A 12444-nucleotide genomic window follows, 5' to 3' on the forward strand; every position below is an offset into this window, starting at 1 on the left:
AAAAAAGTATGATACAATTTTTGTACAGAAACGATTTGTATTAGAATACTCTCCACCTAGTGGCTTATCAAGAAAAAAAAAAAGCAGTGATGTATTTCTCACAGCTCTGGAGGCTGAAGTCCAAGATCAAGGCACTAGCAGTTAGATGACTGCTTCCTTGTTCATAGACAGTCATCCTTTTGCTGTGTACTCACATGATAGAAGGGACTAGAGATCTCTCCAAGGGTCTCTGTCATAAATCTATTAATCTCATTCATGAAAACTATATCCTGTTGACTTAATTACTTCCCAGAGGCCCTACCTCCTAATTCCACCACTTTGGGGTTTACATATAATTATACATAAAATTAACATATAATTTTTTTTGGAGAAAAGTACATTTAGTCTATAGCATTCCTCTCTGGTCTCTCAAAATGAATGTCTTGCTCACATGCAAAATATATTTATCCCATCACAATAGTCCTAAAGTCTTAATTTGTTCCAACATCAACTCTGGTTCATCTGATGAACCACAGATCTGGATTTCTAACCCAGCTTTTTAACTGTCCCAAACTATAGACCAACTCAACAAATAGTGACTCAAGCTCAAGATGCCTGTGTTTTTTATGATTATCTTTGTTCTCTTGTTATTTATCTGAAAGTCCCAATATAAAGCAAATACCATGCACTCAGTCATTCAAGATTTAAGCATGGAGTCACCCCAGGCTCCCCTTCTGGCTCATCTTCCACGTGTAATCAGCGACTGAGGACAAGAGTTCCATCCCTTTATTTCTGGCATCTGTCCTTCCCACTCCATTCACACTGCCTTAATTCACGATGTCATCATCTTTGTGCTACACAACCAGGGTAGCCTCCTCACTGGCCTCGTCACCTCCAGTCTTTCTCAGAAGTCCATCTTTCTTGAGACAGTTACAGTGAACTCTGTAAAATTAAAATCAGATCATGGCATTTTCCTGCTTTACTCATATTACACTCTCCCCTTAACCAGTTATAGAGTAACCACTAAGAACTGTTCTTATTAACTCTTCAATTTCTTCTCCATCACATCTTTCATTTCCTCCTTGCCTCACACATGGTGATTCAGATGCACCCTAGTACATCTGATGGTTCCCATCTCTATGCCTTGGTCCAAGAATGCCCTTCATCAGATGCTACATAATGAAAAGCTCTCTCCTCTCATGACTGAGCAAGCAGCCTTCCTTTATGGAGGTTTTCCTGTTTACCCCAGCCTCACATAGGGCTACCTCATTCTTTGTGTCCTGGGGACATCTTATAGTTCTTTCTGACCACAAGTGTTTCACTTTGTTTGCATGCCCATATTTCCCAATAGAGTGTGCAGATTTTTGTGGCAGGAGCTATTACCCACTCATCCATATATTCCCATTGCCTTTCATAAACGTAGATAAATAGAATGATCCATTGAAGAAATGGGCAGAAGACATGAATAGACACTTCTCCAAAGAGGACATCCAGATGGCCAACAGGCACATGAAACAATGCTCAGTGTCACTCATCATCAGGGAAATACAAATCAAAACCACACTGAGATACCACCTCACACCAGTCAAAGTGGCTAAAATGAGCAAATCAAGAGAATATAGATGTTGGCGAAGATGTGGAGAAATGGGCACTGTTGGTGGGAATGCAAACTGGTATAGCTGCTCTGGAAAACAGTGTTGAAGTTCCTCAAAAAACTATCAATAGAACTCCCCTATAACCCAGCAATGACACTGCTGGGGATTTACCCAAGGGATACAGAAGTGCTGATGCATAGGGGCACATGTACTCCAATGTTCATAGCAGCACTTTCAACAATAGCCAAATCATGAAAAGAACCTAAATGTCAATCGACTGGTGAATGGATCAAGAAGATGTGGTTTACATATACAATGGAATACTACATGGCCATAAGAAAGAATGAAATCTGGCCATTTGTAACAAAGTGGATGGAACTTGAGGGTGTTGTGTTAAGCAAAATAAGTCAGGTGGAGAAGGACAAATACTGTATGTTTTCACTCATAGGTCTAAGGGGAGAAACCTAACAGGACCATGGGGATGGGAAAAATGGAAAAGAATTAGGGAGAGGGAGGGAGGCAAATCATGAGAGACTCTTGAAGACTGAAAACAAACTGAAGGCTGAAGGGGGAGAAAGTAAGGGGAAGGGGGGTGATGGTCATAGAGGAGGGCACTTGTGGGGAGGAGCACTAGTGTTATATGGAAACCAACTTGACAATAAACTATAAATTAAAAAAAAAGAGGAGTAAGTGAATAAATAAGCCAGTGGATGAGTGGATGAATCTACTAAACAGAGGTAGAATAAGGTAACCCTTATTCTATGTTCCTCAAAGGGTTTATGTGTTGATGACGAGATGTTGGATAACAAAAATGCCTGGTAAACATAGACCACTACAGAGTAAATAACTGCATGTCTGGCTTGCAAAGAAATGTATCATATTGCCATTGTTACCCTAGGATTTTCACTTTACTCTGTTCTTTGGGGGAATCTTGAACAAGGTACACATTGAACAAGGGTTTGTCGGAGACTCTTCATCTCTTTTCTTTCATGTTTCTGAGGCTGGAGCAGAAATGTGATGGGATTGGGAGACAGGACATCTGAAATCTTATTGGACCCTGAGCAATTTACTTCCATTTTCTCTGCCTCAGTTACAAGATGAGTCTTAGAACTGATTGAAATATGATATATGTTGTTTGCTTTATCATTCCACAGATGGAAAAATGGAAGCTTGAAGAGGTTAAATAAACTTAGGGTTGAGCCAGGACTGGAACATGTTGCCTGGATTTTGGGTCCATGCTCTTTAACTGTGTGCTACACAGCCTTTCATGGAATGTATGCTTGTTATAAAAAGAAATGCTAAGGAAAACAAAAGATAATAATCTAATTTTTTAATTAAAAATGAAATTATGCAGAAAACCAGCATTTTCAGCCAGGCTATTTTATTGAAAATATAATTATTGTGTTCCACTAGCTCCTGATCTTACCCTGGGTTTCTTACAAAAAATAAACCTGACATAACAGCTTGATACAAGGGGTTATTCTGGGAAAAGATCCCAGGGAAGGAGTGGGAAGCTGGGAAGAACAAAACAGAGAAGGAGAAAAGTCCACTTGAGGGTGTGTTGTTAGGTGGATCCCAGCTGGGCAACAGGGGCTAATCCAACTTGAAGTCTGATCAGCATTATTCCTAGCTCTTAATCCCTGTTAGGATGAATTTCCCAAGGGGATGGTAGCTCTCCAGCCTCATAAGGTGATGTATGCATCAAGACAGCTGAGAGTATGTCTGGGGTACCTCAAGCTGCAGAAGCTTCCAAGTTCTGGAGCAAAACTTACACAATGCGGCAGAAGCAAGGTGCAGTAAGGTCACACCTGTCCACAGCTGACTGCTGTGACAAAGGCTAGTGTAAAAAGGTAGGTGAAAAAAGAAAGCAGATGTGAGATGGAACAGAGCAGGTATGTGCTGCACTTCTTTTTAACATATTAACAATGGAGTCTTCTAGACTCCAAAGGATTGGCCCATCTGCCTATGCAGCACTGGGTTGCTCAATAGTAGTGTAGGTAGAAGAAGTACTCGGGAAGCTTAACCTTGAGTGACACTAGCAGATTGTGTTTACTTATTTACCATGCCCAGGCTTATTAGATAATGTACTAGGTAAACTGAGAACCCTTGGCAAAGCTGTTTAAAGAAGACTGAATGAGCTAGGAACTGACCTCCGTTCAGTAAATGCTTTCTCCTTTCTGGTGCCTGGGATGCAGAAGTAACAGATAGAGCTGTAGTGGTCATTCTGTGACCATGAAGCACCCTTGAGAATGGACATCACTTACTAAGGAGGGTGGAGAAGAATGACAGAAGTTGCTTGGGTTTTTGATGCTGTCTTTGATGGTCTGTTTCTACACTTGCTTTACCTGAGCAAAACAAGTTAACTTTTATTTAACATACTCTCACATGCAGCCAAACTAAATCTTCAGTGATATAGCTCTGTTCTCAGTATTTGACACATTTACATCCCTGCAAACAGTGGCGGTTGACTTACTCTCTACTGGAGTTTGTTTAAAAAAATAAGCCCAGTAATTTTCACTTAAATCAGAAACAAGACATTATCAAAAACTACATTATGTGCAGGGTCATAAAAGGGACATGACCCATATGAGGAAAAAATTTCTCCTAGGGGCAACATACATCCAGAGCATCCCCAACATGGGATCTTTTTTTCTGTAAATGTCCAGTTATCTTGAGTTTGGCATGCGTTTGTGAAGAATACTTTGTGCGATAAATCAAAACTAGCTTTTAGGTGGGAAAGTGGCAGTGACCAAATTTTCCTAACCCCAGAGAAACATCTGGTTTATTTGCTTGGTTCAGTTTCTACAGGATGTAAATAACTGAAAAACTCAAAATGACCTTGTATACAGCTCTTTTAATATCAAGCAGATAATAAAAGGGTGGAGGTGTTATTCTGTGGCTGGACTGAAATGGCAGAAGGTTCTGGAATGCCTGTTGGCTGTGCAAAATGGTTTGTCATCACAGGAGGACAAGCAGTCATTAAAACTGGCCTTATCATCCAAGAATTGGAGGGATCAAGAGAGGCCACATAGGATCAATAATTTGAGGATCAAAGTATATATGGTCATGAAACCTTGGGAGATATAATTTTTAAAATGGCAAATAGTAAGCTGACATGTGTGTTTACATGAAGGTGGCTGACATTTGAAAAAAATTTCAAGGAATACTGCAAACATAAAGTGGATTGGTGTATAGAATTAATTTCACAAGTTGGAAATGTCTCTTAGTGAAATATTTTTTTAGCTACAATATAAAACCATTGATCTTTTAATCAACTGAAATAAAGCAACATTGAAAATAGCTAATATTTATTACATGCTGATTTTCTGCCTGGTGTTGGCATGTTTTATGTTTATTATATCATTATTTAAGCTTCTCTCTTATGTGAGATAAACACTCTAATAATTCCTATTTTACATAGTAGGAGGCAAGGAGAAGTTTGGTTAGATTCTCCAAAAGTCACTCAGGTAGATTCTGGAAAGCCTGGTTTTGAACTTGGGGAGTAGGTAGTTTGACTGACAGCCTGTGGAGCCTCTGCTGTGAGCACAAATACAAGGAGAGTGTTTTCACCCTTACGGACTGTGCGTTCCTAGGTGCAGCGTCCTGAGGTGGTGTGGCACCTGGGCAGTAATTAAAAGGTGGGTGTTCATTGCTTCTAACACCATGACCCTTCTCTGTTCTCACAAAACAGTGCCCTGCTTGCTACTAAAAGACTTCTTCCTGCCCTAATCTCTTTACCTTCCTTCCTCCTTCTTTCCTTCCTTCCCTCATTGCCTTCTTCCTTCTATACTTATTGAGCATATATGTGTGTGTGTGTGTGTGTGTGTGTGTATGTATATATACATACATATATATAGTCGATTCTCAATATTTCCAGTAACTATGTCTTGCAGTCACCATGAACTCTGAATTAGCCAGTATTGAGCCATTGCTCCAAGGGGGAAATACAGATTTAGTTTCCTGAAAACCTCTGGTCATAACATTTTCACCAGCCAACCAACACATAATCTTGTTTTATGTACATTTTCATTTAATGACATCTCATTTCATATACATCATTGATAGGTCAATATTGAACTCACAGCCAACAACACTCCAGCTCATGCCTGATCGAAGCCTATCTAATACATGCATTTTCTCTGTAAAGCACATCACAGCCTTCTTGCTCTTAGAAACTTCAGACAGCTTTTTAGCACTACACGTGGAGGCCACTTAAATAGTGAAATTCATCAGGAAAAATGCAAAACGGGGAAACACGCAGCATTAAGTAGAGGTGAAAATGACACTTGCTTACAGTGTGAGAGCTGGAACACTCCGAGAAACTACAGCATAGAAAGAAAGCAATGGATCACCTTGTTTGGCCTCAGGGGGAACACGTGTGTCATGTGCACAGATTTTTTTGCTACTTTGTGTATGTCCATTACTGACCAGGAAAGGGGCATGAATACTGATTTAATTTTAGTGATTAGGCAAACTTGCAAATCCAGAATTCAGAATCTGTAAATAACAAGAATCAACTGTTCTCTGTTCCAAGCAAGTACTGTGTGAGGCACAGGGATCCAGTAAGTTGTAAGCAAATAAGAGAAACTGTCCTCCTCATGGAGAACACAGTATCTAGAAAAGGGAATTGGTTATTAATAATTAGCCACATAAATATAAATAAAAATTCTTATAAGTTTCATATTATATTTCATTCCTTAATTGACTGACAAATTTATTCATCTTGTTATTAATTTATTTAAAAGGACCTTATTGCATGTATACTATATATCAACCACTATGTTAAATGGTCAAATGTTATTATTACTGCCCATTGTTTGATCTTCTTACCCCCTAGAGATGTTAGCCTCCTGAGGATAGAGAGAGCTTTTTACACATTTTTATATTCCCTCATGCACAGATAATTATTTAATGGATTTGAGATCAGGAGCCCACCAGGTTCTGCTGTTTTCTTGGTATAATAAGGAAGTTTGACTAGACAGTCCCCATAGGCTCATTGATGTCTGAGTCTATATGAATCACTCAATAAATATTTGCTGAATTGATTTATGGGAAGTTCTCTCATAGTGGTTTCAGGTAAGAAATACACCAGCAAACTCTGATACCTCAGGTAGAAAGGGCATGGATGAGCAGCAATAGAGTCAAATATTTGACTCTGAAGAGCAAACCTCTAACTTTTGCTGCTCTGGGGCTCCATGACTGCAAGTAAATAATAAAAGATGCTATGTAAGCAGAGCAGGCGGTTCTCACAGTGAACATGAAAGCCCGGGAGCCACATTCTAGCACATTATGGGTAGTTTATGGAGCACATCAGTTCATAACGTGAGACAAATTGGCACCAGGGACTCCAATGGCCGCGGTCCAGGTGGACCACCAAGGAAGAAACATGAAGGAATGCCTTCTCCTGCTAAGAGAAGGTCTTACTGTCCCTCCTCAGTGCCCCTTTAACAAAAGGTGTACACCCTAATCACTATATAGTTTATGACTCTTGAAATAAGACACATAGACACATTGTCATCCAAATCACTTATTCATTCATCATTTCACAAGCAAGGATTTGAGTCCTTGAAAAGTGCCAGGCAATGTGGCAGGCATGGGAGTTACAGGGGTGAGGGATGTACTCTATGTCTCTGCACAAATGGAGTTTAAAGTCCAGTTGGAAAGATACACTCTGAGAGAGAGCATGGTGCTCTAAGAGCACAGTCTGGCGGAATCAACCTTCTCCTATGGTGCTTCCTCCTTGATGGGTGAGAGTCAAAATTGGCATGATAAGCAGATGGTATAAGAATGGGGAGGACTGTTTGGTGAAAAAAGGCCCTAGGCACAAAGGGCATCTCTGTAAAGAGAGCACTTGACCTTGTAGAGTATAAAGAAGCAAGACTGGAGGCCAGAGAGGTAGTAGGACTTTGTGATGGTACTGGGAAAGGAGGTGGAGTCCAGAAACTTTAAAGTCTCTTAAGCGGTGACAATAGAAAATACACATCTTACATTCACATATAATAGGAAGCTATTGGAAGAATATTAAGCTGGGGGAAGGAAGAGGGGGAGGATACACAATCAGATTTACATCCTAAGATGAGCTTTGCTATTACTGGGTGAAAATAGATGTGGTCAACAGGTCAACGCATAAGTGAGAAAAGTAGGTGGGAGCTGTCATTATAACCTGGGCAAGTGGTGTCTGTTTGACACTCAGAGGGCCACTGAGAAGCTGGAGAGATGCACAGGGATTCTTAACAGGAGGTAATGCTAGTAGGACTTGACAATAATTCTCTGTAGGAGCAAGAAAGAGGGGAAAAAAGACAAAGCTACCTCTCAAGTGTCTATGTGGAGCGGATGGGTGATTTTTCAGGAGGGATGATTCCTTACTGAGCTATGGTTCAAGGTATGGAAAAGTTCTTTAGAAGGGACATCAGTGGCTGAGTTTTGAAATAGTGGCTTCAATTAGATGGTGAGAAATTTGTACAGAAATACCGCTGGAAACTGTTAGTGGGAGAGTTTTGGAGCTCAGGCAAGAGGTCTGGATTGGAGATAGAGACTAGGGTAAAAAGGAAGCCTTTGGAAAGCCTATGATCCTCCAGAGAAGGAGAGGGGGGTGAAGCTCAAAGGAAAGAAGACAAATACGGAAGACTTTCAATTTTCAAGGGTCAGACAGGGAAGAAGACATGTTAAGAAACCATGGAGAACTATTCAGGGAGGATGGTGGCAAACCAGGATCATATCTTCTGCTTGCATGGAGACCTGTGACAAGAAATATCTACCTGAGTCTGTTTACTGGGGAAAGGTCATGTAAGAGTTTTACCTGCCATATTACCCAGAATTTTCTAATTAAAATTTCCATCTTTGTGCTGGTGAGGGTGTGGAGAGACGGGCACCCTCCTACACTGTTGGTGGGAATGTAAACTGGTGCAGCCGCTCTGGAAAACAGTGTAGAGGTTCCTCAAAAAACTATCCATAGAACTCCCTTATGACCCAGCAATAGCACTGCTAGGGATTTACCCAAGAGAGACAGAAATGCTGATGCATAGGAGCACATGTTCCCCAATGTTCATAGCAGCACTGTCAACAATAGCCAAATCATGGAAAGAGCCTAAATGTCCATCACCTGATGAGTGGATCAAGAAGATGTGGTATATATATATACAATGGAGTATTACATGGCAATGAGAAAGAATGAAATATGGCCATTTGTAGGAAAGTGGATGGACCTCTAGGGTGTCATGCTAAGCGAAATAAGTCAGGCAGAGAAGGACAGATACCATATGTTCACACCCATAGGTCTAACAGGAAATTTTCAGAATGATCTAGCTTCGAGAAAAGCAAGCAGTTAGTAGTGCTTAAGAAGAATTGATTCAGTACCTAATGGACTTCAGGAAGGCAGGGTCTATGCCTTACACAGTTAGTCTCCAAGTTATGATGGTTTGATTTATGATTTTTCAAATTTGTGATGGTGTGGAACCAGTCTTTAGAAACTGTACTTAAACATTTATATTCTGATCTTTTCCAAAAATAGTTAATATATGGTATGATCCTCTGTCACAATGTGGAGCAACTTCAGTGAGCTGGAGCCCCCTGTTAGTCAGCCATATGATCATAAAAGTAAACAACTGATATGTTTACAACCATTCTGTTTATCACTTTCAGTACAGTATTCAATAAATTGCATGAGATATGCAATACTTTAGTATAAAATAGGCCTTAAGATAGATAATTTTGCCTAACTGTTGGTTAATGTTAGAATTCTGAGCACATTTAATGTAGCCTAGGCTAAACGATGATGTTAGTTAGGCTGGGTGTTATTTAATGCATTTTCAACTAACCGTATTTTCAACTTCCGATGGGTTTATCAGGATGTAACATCACCATAACTCAGTGAAAATCTGTATTCATCTTGGCAGAAAAATACTTGTCAAAGTGAACCTAAGTAACAGTGGTGCTTGAACTATGATGTGCAAAGAAACACCTTGGAAAACTGTCAAAAATCCATCATCCTGAGCCTTAAATCCGGAAACTTGAATTCACTAGGATTTTTCTGGGACTCAAGGACGGCCATTTTAGTAAGATCTCTAGGTTATACTAATGTGGTGATCTATGGACTGCACTTCCCTTAATTTAGACCCAGATACTTGACCCCTTATGCCAATCCTGATCAGTAGATAATGGTTCTATCCAGGGAAACTTTAAGAATTACAGGGCTGTACCAGGATCCAGTGGGAAGGAATTCTAAGCCAGGGAAACAGAATGGGGTCAGAATGAATATTTGCTATGTATTGTCAGCATTTGTTGAAAGCAAGAGGCAAGAAGGGAACTGACACTTATCCCATGTCTTCTGTGAATCAGAACTGGTACTAGATACTCACCTAGAAAGTCATTTGTTATCTAATCCCAGTCCAGTGAATCAGGCAAGAACAGAGATTTGCTTGAGATCTCACAGGCAGGCCGTGGTGTTGGAATTTCACTGTTCCTCATTATGAGTCCACACCTTGTCTACGTCATCAAAAATTTTGGAAGCCTTTCAGTGACAAACTGATAAATTATTTCTGGACTAAGAACTCTGATATGCAAAATCAGGTTGATTATCTGCAATAGTAGCCATTTTTTAGCTTTCTTAATGAATTTGTCAAGGACTCGCCCTGTTATTATTCTGGTTGACTGATGAACTACCTGCCTGGGGCTGGATGTCTGAATTGATAGATGGTTTTGCCTGGAGCTCGTGCACTGTTAGGGCTCAAAGCACTTTTATGTTATTCTAAAAGTCAGTTTCAATGAAAAAAAACTCAACATCTTTCCAAATATCTTGTGTCAACCTGTGAAATATAACTTTGAAAAATTAAACATTGAATTTGGCTATTTTGTGTTTTAAATCCTGTAACAAAAATATTTCAAAATATTTTTTTTAGAAAGTAAAGGTGACCTTTATGAGTAGCTGTGTGAACTTGATGAGTACGCTTAACATTGGGTACTTGTGTTGTCTATTTGTTAGGCAAAGAAAATGAACAAAATATATTGAAATATCAGTTTTATGCTTGGAGGATCCACCTAATGGTTCAGATAAAACTTGAAAGAATGCAATAACAATGACAAAGGCACACGTCATTCACACAAATAAACAAAAAATAAGCAGACCAGCTTATAAATATGGCATGGGATAGGGCTAGATTTCAATCATTCTCTGGAAGTCAGATGATAGACTTGCAGAAATATATTGATTCAACTGAATGCACTTCATGCTAAGAATTGTGCCAGGCATTGTGAATGATCAGTTATGTAAAGCATGTCTCTGTCTTCACTGAGAGCATTATCTTGTATAGAAGATAAGTAAACCTATGGGTCAAACTCTGTACTGGGAAACACAGAGGCTGAGAGGTGGAGAATCTAAAGCAGATTTGGGGGTGTGGGAAGTCCCCAGGGGAGGTGATGCTTGGGTTGACAAAAAAGAGAAAAAGGAAAAAACATCTCAAATAAATTACCAGCATGTGAGAAAATACAGAGGCATGAGATGGAGGACACACTGGGAAGGCCAAGAATGGAGATGGTAAGACTTGGAAAGTAAGGTTTAGGGATCAAGTAGGGACTCCCTGAATCACATAGCTGGGTGAGCACTGACTTCAAATCTCTGGTCCTCTGTTTCTATGCATTTATAATTACATGGACATTGGATGAAATGGTCTGATTGTATATTCACTCATTCAACAAATAGATATTGGAAATTTATGTACTAAGCACAGTTCTAAACACTTGGGGGTCTATCAGTGACTATAAGAAGATTTATAAAGTCCTTTTTTTCATTGAGCTGATATTCTGGTGGGGACTTTACATATTAAATACGCATAAGTATAAATCATATAGTAGGTTAAAAAAGTAGTAGGTACATCATATAAAGGAAAAATAGAGCAGGAGGAAGAAAGGTGCAGATCCTAACTTGAAAAAAGGGGCCATGATGAATAAGAAGAACCAATGCAGCCAGATTTCAAGACTTATACAGCTACAGTAATCAGGTCAATGTGGTATTTAGACATAAAGATAGAAAATATACAATGAAATTGAGTCCAGAAATAAACCCACACATAAATGGACAACATTGGTTCTTGACATAGATGCAAAAGCAACTGAATGGAGAGAAGATTGTCATTTCAACAAACAGTGATGAAACAATTAGTTATCTGTGTGCAAAAAAATAAAATCCATACTTGTACCATATTAAGAAAAATAAACCTCAAAATGCACAATATGGGTAAGTCTAAAATTTAAGACTAAAAAAACTTATATAATAAGAGAAAACTATTGTAACTTTGGAGTTAGTAACAGCTTTCTTAGATATGATAATAAAATCATAATCCAAAAAAGAAAAAAACTGATATATTAGATTTCATTAATTATTTTTTAAATATGTGTTTCAAAAGACACTGCAAAGAGAATGAAAAGACAAGCCATAGACTGGGAGAAAATTTTGCAAATCATGTATCTAGTAGCCAGAATATATAAATAACTCTTAAAACACAATAATAAGAAATTAAATAACCCAACTATTTTACCAAAGAAGACATGTGGATAACATATAAGCACATGAAAAAATACTGGGCATCACTAGTCATTAGGGAAATGTATGTTGAACCCACAAAGAGATAATAGTATACACATGCTAAAAGGGCTAAAACTAAAAAGACTAATGAGACCATATGTTGGTAAGAATGTAGAGAAGATAGAACTCATACACTTTTGGTAATGCTGGAATGTAAAGTGGTACAACCACTTTGGAGAGCAATATAGTAGTTACTTAAAAAGGTAAGCATTCATATACCATATGATTCTGCCATTCCATTCCCAGAAGGAAAGGATGCATATATCCACAAGAAGGCTCAACACAATTATT

General features: G+C 39.0%; 1 long non-coding RNA gene across 1 annotated transcript; it reads right to left on the reverse strand.

The window, feature by feature from the left end:
* Nucleotides 1–582: 582 nt before the first annotated feature.
* LOC115286087 lies at nt 583–10003 on the reverse strand. Its single transcript, XR_003905852.1, has 2 exons — nt 9932–10003; nt 583–921 (listed from the first exon to the last, which is right to left on the reverse strand). It is a non-coding gene; the product is annotated as an uncharacterized LOC115286087 (long non-coding RNA).
* Nucleotides 10004–12444: the final 2441 nt, after the last annotated feature.

Source organism: Suricata suricatta, chromosome 1, assembly GCF_006229205.1.
Source record: "Suricata suricatta isolate VVHF042 chromosome 1, meerkat_22Aug2017_6uvM2_HiC, whole genome shotgun sequence".
In the NCBI taxonomy this organism is placed as follows: Eukaryota; Metazoa; Chordata; class Mammalia; order Carnivora; family Herpestidae; genus Suricata; species Suricata suricatta.